Source organism: Nilaparvata lugens, chromosome 7 (genome assembly GCF_014356525.2).
Source record: "Nilaparvata lugens isolate BPH chromosome 7, ASM1435652v1, whole genome shotgun sequence".
NCBI lineage: Eukaryota > Metazoa > Arthropoda > Insecta > Hemiptera > Delphacidae > Nilaparvata > Nilaparvata lugens.
Genome location: NC_052510.1, coordinates 41378799 through 41388525, shown reverse-complemented (window position 1 = coordinate 41388525; position 9727 = coordinate 41378799).

Here is a 9727-nt window from a genome sequence, read left to right as displayed (position 1 = left end):
TAGTGGAAATTGTATTTATCGAATTTGAATTTTAATGCCAATAAAACGATTGTCTGCCATGAATACTAACTTCGGTCTCTCTTAACTCAATCAATGAGCTGTGCTCTTCTCTTCTCTTTCTAGAACTATTCCTCCTTAAATATAGGTTTTTCTTTCTGTTGGAACAGAATCTTGTGCCAAATTCTCTTTTATGGTTTTCATCTTGAAGGAGAATTGTTTCAAGGAGAGGAACACATCATATAGGGTCAGTTTTTCACCTAAATTCACTTTCTCACCCTATAGCTTATAGAAGAGGGTATTATTGCTTAATTAGTTATCCTGTGGATGATTTTGTAGAAGGTACAAATAATCGAGTGCCTTATTATAATTATATAATGCATATTACCTCCTCTCTCTTTAGTATTCAAAATTAAGAATACTGAAAACAGAAAATTCTAAAAGCTTTCTAAAATACCATGCTCTAGGAATAACCATGGCAATGTTGGAGAGTAGAATCGATCTCAAATGAAGAACTTATTTGATCTCTGTATCAACTAGTTCATGTTGTATGAGTTCATGATATTCTTAATAAATTATGACTTTGCATGAGTTTATAATTCTTTCAAGTTTCATGGATTGCATGCATGACATAATATTCAATAATGCAGCTAACAGCTAATTTATTTTGATCAATTCTTTAATAGTCTGTTATGTTGAAGTTACATTTGAAGTTTCTCTGTTCAGTCGACGTTGAAAGGCATATTATCTCATCAACCTTGCATTGATACAGCTGATAATGATCACTGCTAATGCACACCAAGGCAGGTAAATGACGATAGGTAGGTAGGATGCAAAGTTAGTGAATAACGTGTTAGTCTGTCTACTAACGTTGGGTATGATCTTTGACTAGCACGTACGTAGGCCTACATACGTAGTGGTCAACCTTCAGTCTGATCCGTCAGTCGATTGTGTGTTTCCGACATGGAATAATGAAAGTATACTTTCTTCCATGAGAACTAATAATGAGATCAACATAGGAATAGTTAATACAGTACTGTACTAATAAAATTTACTATCAAAAAGTACTTTTCCCGTTGAGGCTACTCTTGAATATAAATAAAAATAGAAATATAAATACCCTTTTTAAATTGTTTACTCACAACATATTTCGGCTATATGATGCTATTTAGATATATTTTTATTTATAATGAAATTCGATATCTTTGCCTTTGAGATTGGCCTTTGGTCTGATGTTTTAGCCAAACTAGAAGACAAAAATATGAAATTTGATGATCATGTGCTACTTTTTCGATTGCATTAGGTCTCATCCCTGGCAAAACTCGCTGAAGGACATTAAAATGATAATAATTATTATTCATCCTTGGGAAAACAGCTGATAATAATTATTTCGTCGTCTATTGGTGATGGAAGTGAGTGAGCGAGTTCATGTGTGTGGGACTGTGTCAAAATTATGACTCAGCTGTTGAAATTTTGTAATCATTCAATCAGGTACTTAGTGCCGGTTGCGAAAAAGCCGGGTTACTCTCAATCCTGATTAATTCCAGTAGATCCATCTTTTTGAAATGGTCTTCTCTGATTTGGCTCACGTGAAGTTAATCAGGATTAAAATTTAACCGGCTTTTGTGCAACTGGGCCTTTGTGAGGAAAATTTTTGAATTCCTCTGGGAATTAATCTCAATTTACTGTGATTAGATAGAACATTTCTGTATGAAATTTTATTATAATTTATTCTTTCGTAATAAATTGTTCATGCTCTTGTACTCCAGAGCGAAGCTCGGTCCCCTATATTGGGATTTTTATTCACGCATTGAGTGTCTCTAAAATCAATAACACTTTCATTACTCATTTTTCATAGCATGTGTAACAACTTTTTCACATGTAAAACACAGAACATACGGTAAACAGCTTCTAATAGAAGTCCAACCTAAAATATTTAAAGATAAAACTCCAATTGGAACGATAACACATGATGATCAATAAAATTAGTAAAGTAGAAAACTTGGAGCAAAAAAGTTGACTGTGACGGGATTTGAACCTGCAACCTACAGCATCAGATTCAGAAGCCCTATATTATGCACTCGGCTATTCAGGCTTGGAAAAAGTGGGCTAATTTTTTTGTGATTTTGAAACATTATTATCTTTCGGTTCTTCAGTAGCCGATCGGCCGGCAACCCGTAAACATGGGTCTGTATAATGTATTAATAATTATTAGCCTCCCTATTGAAATTTCTGGTCAGAAACCATCCCCAATATTCACACATAATATTTCCAAAGTTTCATGCCGTTCTGTCAAGTAGTCTACAGGGAAAAAACAAACTAACGAACAAACTAACACACAGACATTCATTTTTATATATATATAGATTTCAAGGCTGGCTTTATTTGATTAATCACAGTTGAGAATGAAAAATTTCGCTTCACAATAAATTTATGCTCTTGATTTTTAAACATTGATGAAAAATCACGGATAACTAGGGAAAGATTGATATTTTAAAGTATAAATACTATTATGAATTCTTAATATCATGTGTAGAATATCATTGGCGTATTTGGAGTCACTATACTTGACAAACATTATCCTGCTTCAATGCAGTCTCTTATGCTTTGTTCCTCGATAATTTTGTCCAATCTAACAATAAAAATACAAGTGAATTTTTTGCTTGAAGAGACAGAAAGATGTGCATTAACCATACTTGAGTATTCTATACTTGTGACCGTCATCTGTATATTTCATAACACTGGCAACAAGCTTGTATCTGGTGCACACAATCTATGTTCTACACAGTTAACTTGACAAATTATTGTGCGATTCTTGATTAATAATGAATGAAGTGTTTGTAAACCACGAGTGTCTGCATGACAGCTTGTTGATGAGAAATTATAACGCAAGGTTTTACAGAATGGTAGCATTCATTAGAGAGTGTGTTATTTATCATGTAGTAATCAGCTTCAACCACCTTCCTCCCTCTTGCTCTTCCTTTTCTTCTACTTCTTCTTCTTCTTCTTCTTCTTCTTCTTCTTCTTCTTCTTCTTCTTCTTCTTCGTTCTTGCTCATTTCCTTTCACACAGCAGTAGAGGTTGCGATTATTTATTGTTATCAGTTGCACTGACGGTGAGAGATGAGGATGGAGGCCCAGGGATGAATTGTGCTGAATTTCTTGACAAGTTAGTTCTTCCTCTCGTAAATGATACAACTATAGGCTAGAGAAAATATACCTTAAATCTATCCTACTATAAACTAGCTTGAGCTATTTTTATAGCCCAAGACCATATTACCATAGACCCTATTATCATGCGGTCTTTTCTCTATAGTCTATAATATAGCGTACATGGAACAAAGAAATAAATGAAGCTGGTATGCAGTATAACTAGTTATCATCTTGTGAGTGTTATTAATTAATTTTTTACAGTGACTGTAGTAGCCTATATTAATCCGAAGCAGCATAATTTATGTTGATTCTCTTCGCATCGTTTGCAAGTATTTTAAACAAAAAATTTTGTGTGTATATATTTCCTGTCTTGAGGTATCATCATATTCACATGGTGGCAGAGAACTGAAAATAGGCCTCCAAACGATCAAATGTATAGATATGACTGAACTTGACGTCTCACTTTATTTTTTATATCAATGAACATACGCTGAATAACTAGAATCTCAATCTTCAATACGACAAAATCTGTGGATAGTGAATAAAATCTACTAAACCAAACTAAAAATCTACTCTACCGAACACGTTCAAATTTGGCATGTTCAGTTGGCCTTCCAGAGACGCATGGATTTTGGGAAAAAATATCCGACCATAAGTTCAAGATGACAGTGTATCTGCGTTTTTATAGCGTTCCTCAGCGTTTTCTCAGATTTTACAATAAACAATTGAGATAAGGTATTCAAATTCGGTACAGAAGTTCAGCTAGGGTTTAGAAATTTCGTCTTAAGGGAACTCAAGAATTACGCCAAAGATACTCCTTAGATGAGCGATTCACAGCGTTTTCCTATGGTTCCCTAGCATTTTTCAAAATTTGGAACACAGGCTCTTCTTCTATGTATATGCCGGCTCCAGGACAGAGATTGGCGATCATCAATGTTATCTGGATTCTATCTTGGAACAGGGTTGTTGTATCACTCTTTCAGGTTCTTCAACCAGTTGTTTTTCTTCTTCCTGGCCAGCGTCATTCTTCAATCTTCCCATGATCAACCGCAGGAATCTGTAGGTCTACTTTTCATTTCGCATCATATGTTCAAGATACTGGAGCTTCTGGCTCTTAATATAGTAGACACACATACTCAACTGGGGTTTAAAAATGTTGTATTAGAGAAGTTTTGAAAATAACACCAAAGATCCGCCCAAAATTGTCGGTTTCCTTAAGCTGGAAAGAGCCTTGAAGTCTGTATTTGACTACTCAACGGGATGAAGCAAACGAGCGAAGCGAGTCTGCTGTTATAAATTATTCCGGGAGGACCAGGGGATGGAGCCCCAGGCTGGACTGATAAGGCAAGCGAAGAGACTGCCTGCTAGATTTCTATATTTCCTCATTCATACTTCTAGGGATGGATATTGAATCATTGATTTCAAGTTTATGGCAGGGATGAGTTCGATCATTTCCTCCAATCTTCAGCAAGATATTTGATTCAGGCATTTCAATATTGGTAATATATCATTCAAGCAACTCGAAAGCGCCTTTAGAAAATATATTTTCTCGGATCTTCATTACAATCATTCTTATTAATCTATCATCAGCATGAGTGGTAACATCTCATTGATATATTGACACCATAAAAACCTCCCGCCTGTGTATTGATCACATTATGCGGGGGGGGGGGTGGTCAGGTTCTGATTCTGGATGCAGGGCCCGCAATCGAATGTGGGGGCGATGGCTAATATTGTAGTCAGTATTTTGTTTATAGTCTATTTTTTTTCTATTTTTGTATGTGTGTAAGTTCTGGTAATTTCCTACCTCTTCATTGCATTTATGACAGCCTGCAGATAAGGATTTCACTTACACGATGATCATTATGGCATCTTTTTGACCTTTTTTCTATAATTCTCAAAAAATAATTTTTCTTTCAATATTTTAGTTTCTTTGTAAGGTGTGGGCCTAGGCCTCTTAGGCTACTTTTCTTAGACCGCGATTGGAGTTGATGAGCTAAGTGAACTTTTCTCTTTCAAAAGGATTTTATAAACTCTTTATAAACTTGGATAAGCTATTCTAGTGAGAACATCACCTCGTCAGCATTGCTTGCAGACCAGATTAATGCTTCTCACTCAACCAATGCTGACATTGTAAAGTGAATCTCACCACAGTATCTCAAAAAACCACTTCCACCAGTTCATCAATGAGAATTATTTTCTCGGCTGTTTTTCTAAAGGAGAACTCACCCAATGCGAGTGATTATCTTCAACCAGCAGACAGCCGGTTGGTTTTTCTTTTCAGACAGAATTTCCACGGCTGAGGAAAAGCGGAAAAGCGCACCGATCTTGTTTTCCAACACTGACAGGCCTGAGACATTTTCAATTAGACCAGACCTGGCATAAAAGTGATGCAGGATGCAATTCAAAAGACGTTTCAGCGCTAATCTGTTTCTCCTCTTGAGTATTTAACTTTGTTGTTGTCTTATCTTCCATCTTTTGTTCTCTCTAGCATTCATCATTGTCTAGCTTTGTTTTAATCTTATCATCATCTTCTGTTTTTTTTCTGAATCATTGTTTTTCCCTGTGAGTTTAGCTTTGTTCTCTCTCTTGACATGTACAGAAACAAAGAAACAATAGTGAATAAGGAATGAGACCAGAATATAAAGTGATCGAGATAATACCTGTACTATTATTAACTGACTGTTGATGAAATTGGAACAAGACTACAGAAGCTTCTTCATTGATGACTCTCTTGAGAGTAGGATTTTCAAAGAGGATTCAGGTCTTTCCCAAATATATCATTTCAGAGATTGCGTTTGATACCATTCTTATTATTGCTGATAATGTGATAGATAAATCTGGAAATAATTACACGAATAATATAATCACTAAACGATTGTTGAAACAATATTTATTCTTCTCTATCGTTTCATCCTTCATCCAGTATTGGACAATAAGTCAAGGTAGCATCAAATTCCCGAATTTACAACAAGATGCACATTTATTAATGGAAACTCCAGACTCGTTTCAAGGCACTGGGCGCCATATTTATTTTACTAGATCTTTTCATCTCTCAGTTAGTCTCAACTTCATTTCTCTCCTTAATAATCAGTATTGATAAAATCCATTCCACATTCAAAATATCGCAACATTAATTATTCCAAACCAGTCAAGATATTGAGTAGATAGTACATAGATTGATGCTTCAAAGCTGATCATGTATGTTTGAAGTAGTTAAAGAGGGTTCAAGTAATTCAGAATAGAACTTGAAAAATAAATTGATTTGAAGTAAAATATGTGATTTTGGAATTGAGTTATAATTCATTTTGAATTCAAGCGTGGAAAATTGACATGCCAGTGGACACTAGTCAACACATCCGGTAATGATGAATGCAAATTGACAAATCAACAAATTGACGACCGATGCATATGCGTATGACACAAAATGGCGCTGATTTAGGTGGATGCATGTGATTGCATTAATGCATCTCCACCGGTCGATGCGTCTGAATTATTAGGCTGTCAATGATGCTGACTATGCATTATTGTTAGTCGCAGACCATCATTCACTATGTACAACCATTATTTAATGGATTATAGGAATATGGACTCTTGTATGAAGAGCTATTGTATGATAAGGCATCATCAGATATACTTGTATGGAAAGTAATAGTTTGTTTCAAACCATAAGTAATCCACTCTCGAGTCCTGATGAAGTAGTAGCCTATATAACACTCCACATACACTTTATAGTGTATACATATAACAATAAATGGCACGGGAGCCCTGTCATAAATGTGTGATTTACTTATAATGTGATGAATGAGGAGTGTGGGTGAAAATTTTCATAAAAAATATGAATAATCATTCAATATTAAATATTAAAATGATAAATCATTTACAGGAGAAATCGAATTATGATAATTGATGCATTTTCAATAACGCAACAAAAAATCAGTCATGTACAGCTTTCTAAATTATTGAGTCTATCATCTCTCTCTAATAATCTATAGGTTTTTTATTTATTTAGAAATATTGATTTCCTCTTCCAAGCTTTTGCTTCTTTGAATTTAATCATGAAAATAGATTAATAGAAGCGATAATATCGCATAGATTCCGATATCGGCTAGCAAAATGAAGTCTACGAAATGACGCAATGGCATCAGCCAATGAGACAATTCGTTGAGCGTGGACTTGAACTAAGCAGGGGAAGTGATTGGTCAACACTACGTATTACGTACGGTGGTGGATCTCTCAGCTGAATAAGGAGAACAGAACTCCAATACAATTGTAGTGAATTGTTCTATCGACAGACTATGCTCTCTCGAGTAATGGTTTAATTCCATTGGAGATCGGTGATTACGGGATATGTTATTGAGGGAAATAAACGATGGATATTGCATTCATTTTGCATCAATTAATAGGTTTTCCGAATTGGAGGAATCAATAATGACTATCGTATCTGTAGATACCATGGGGAAGGACTTTATTGAGTAATTCAGTAAGATAAAATCATTTAGGATAAAAATAACGCTGGATTCCCACACACCAATGACAGTGAAAGTGACTGCTAATGTAAGAATATTATTACCACAAAATTTAAAGTCATTACTCGATAGGCCGTGCTGAATGGAAACAGTCAATCAGACAAAATCAAAACTATTTATCATATTTACTGATAAGTGAGAATCTAGCTTGAATGTCTCCTGCTCTGGTAAGCATAGTTCAGTAAGTACTGTACATATTATATTCTTCCTTGATGAGTCAGTTCCCAATCCACCAAACTAGATTTCTTACTGTTTATTATTACTCTTTGAACTAAATAATCTATTGAATTTGATATTGATCAAAATTTTTGGAATTTGCTGACACTTATTTGTGAAATTTATTGTGGATGTAATTTGTTGACACTTGACAGATCCACAGACGCTCTTCAAACGGATATGAAATCAATATTAATGAGCCGTGAACACCATCATCATAATATATACTGAACTGAACAGATTTAGATCTAGATTTACGCATACACTCATTTTTCATGTTATCAATGATTGATACGATACATAGCACTTAAATCCTTGTCATACGAGGAAGATTGATGGGAGATATGCTATTCCAGTGAAATTCACGGGATGCTTGATATAAAATATTATGCAGCCTAAAAATACTGTTACATTCAATGACCTCAGATCAATATTCAAGACAAGTGACGTTTTTGGAATAAGGGTCTCACAGTATTCAGAGCCCCTTCTACTATGTTTTCATTTTAGAAGCGTGATACTTGAAGGCCTAAGAGCATGGAACATAGTATATGAACTCATACGCTCCACTGAACTGAGAGCTTGGGTGATGCTTACCGTACATGTTCAAATCGATAACTGTTTTTGCATGGTATCAAACTGGTAGGGTGAAAAACTAGCGTCCTATTTTAAGAGAGATTGAATAACGATGAAAAATATCGAATCCTTGCTGTTCCAAATCTATTCATAATAATGTTGAACGAAACATCATAATAAATTTGGGATTTCAATCGGAATTATTCTAGTATATTTAAATGCATTTAAATAATTGCAATATTTTTTTGCAGATGGGAATCTGAAATATATTTATTTTGTCTTGGATCTCCACTCCCACTAATGAACTGGGAGTTGAGTAATAAGAAATGGTATGCTCCCAATAATTTGTCCACAGATCTGACAATGGATGAATGATTAAATAATAAAATATATCACTCCTGAATGATTATGCTTGTTCTATAGAATAAATGAGCCGCGTTTGGTATATGAGTCTGAAGGTGCGTACAGATATACGCGCAGCGAACATGAGCAATCCTTTTTTAATCAGCTGACTATATATGTATGTTTACAGAAACGGTAAGATACAGATATAAAAAGCTTGGCATCAGCTGATCAAAATTGAATTGCTCATGTTCGCGGCGCGTATATCTGTACGCACCTTTATGTTTTTCTCAAATCCTACTTCTGTATATTTCTGAATCTTTGTATTGTTTTTTGAAAGTCGATAACGAATTATGAGGAAAAATTATCTCATCTCTGAGTCAAACGTAAATGTAAAATTTGTACATAATGTAAAAGATTTCACTCGAAAACGATATTCTAAAAAAACGAGAAAGCCAAAGAGCTTATTGTCTAATAATCAAAAGTGAAGGAACTCATTGTCATGATGTTAAGAGCAATATTTCGAGAGAATCCTTGTAATTTTTATTGGATTTCCTTCGAATAGCATCTTGTTATCGATTGAAAGCACTTTTCAATGAGGAAAGTCGTTAAATAATGTCAATATTTATTCGAACCATGCAGGGACTACCTCCAAGAAAGGTCAGGCCAATGCAGAATGTCCTTCCACAACTAATATTGCAAATAGTCTTAGAGGCAAAACAACCACACCAAAACTTACACATGACTGCTTCAACCAAAAACTTGAATATTTCACTTATGTTACAGAGTCACCGCAGCCGAGAGTTGTATCAAATGCTCTCAAACTGTGAATTCAACACAACTTTGAAGTCAACAATCTCAGTTTCTTGAGCAGTTGGTCACCACTACGGTCACTTAAAACTGTCAGCGTAGATCAAA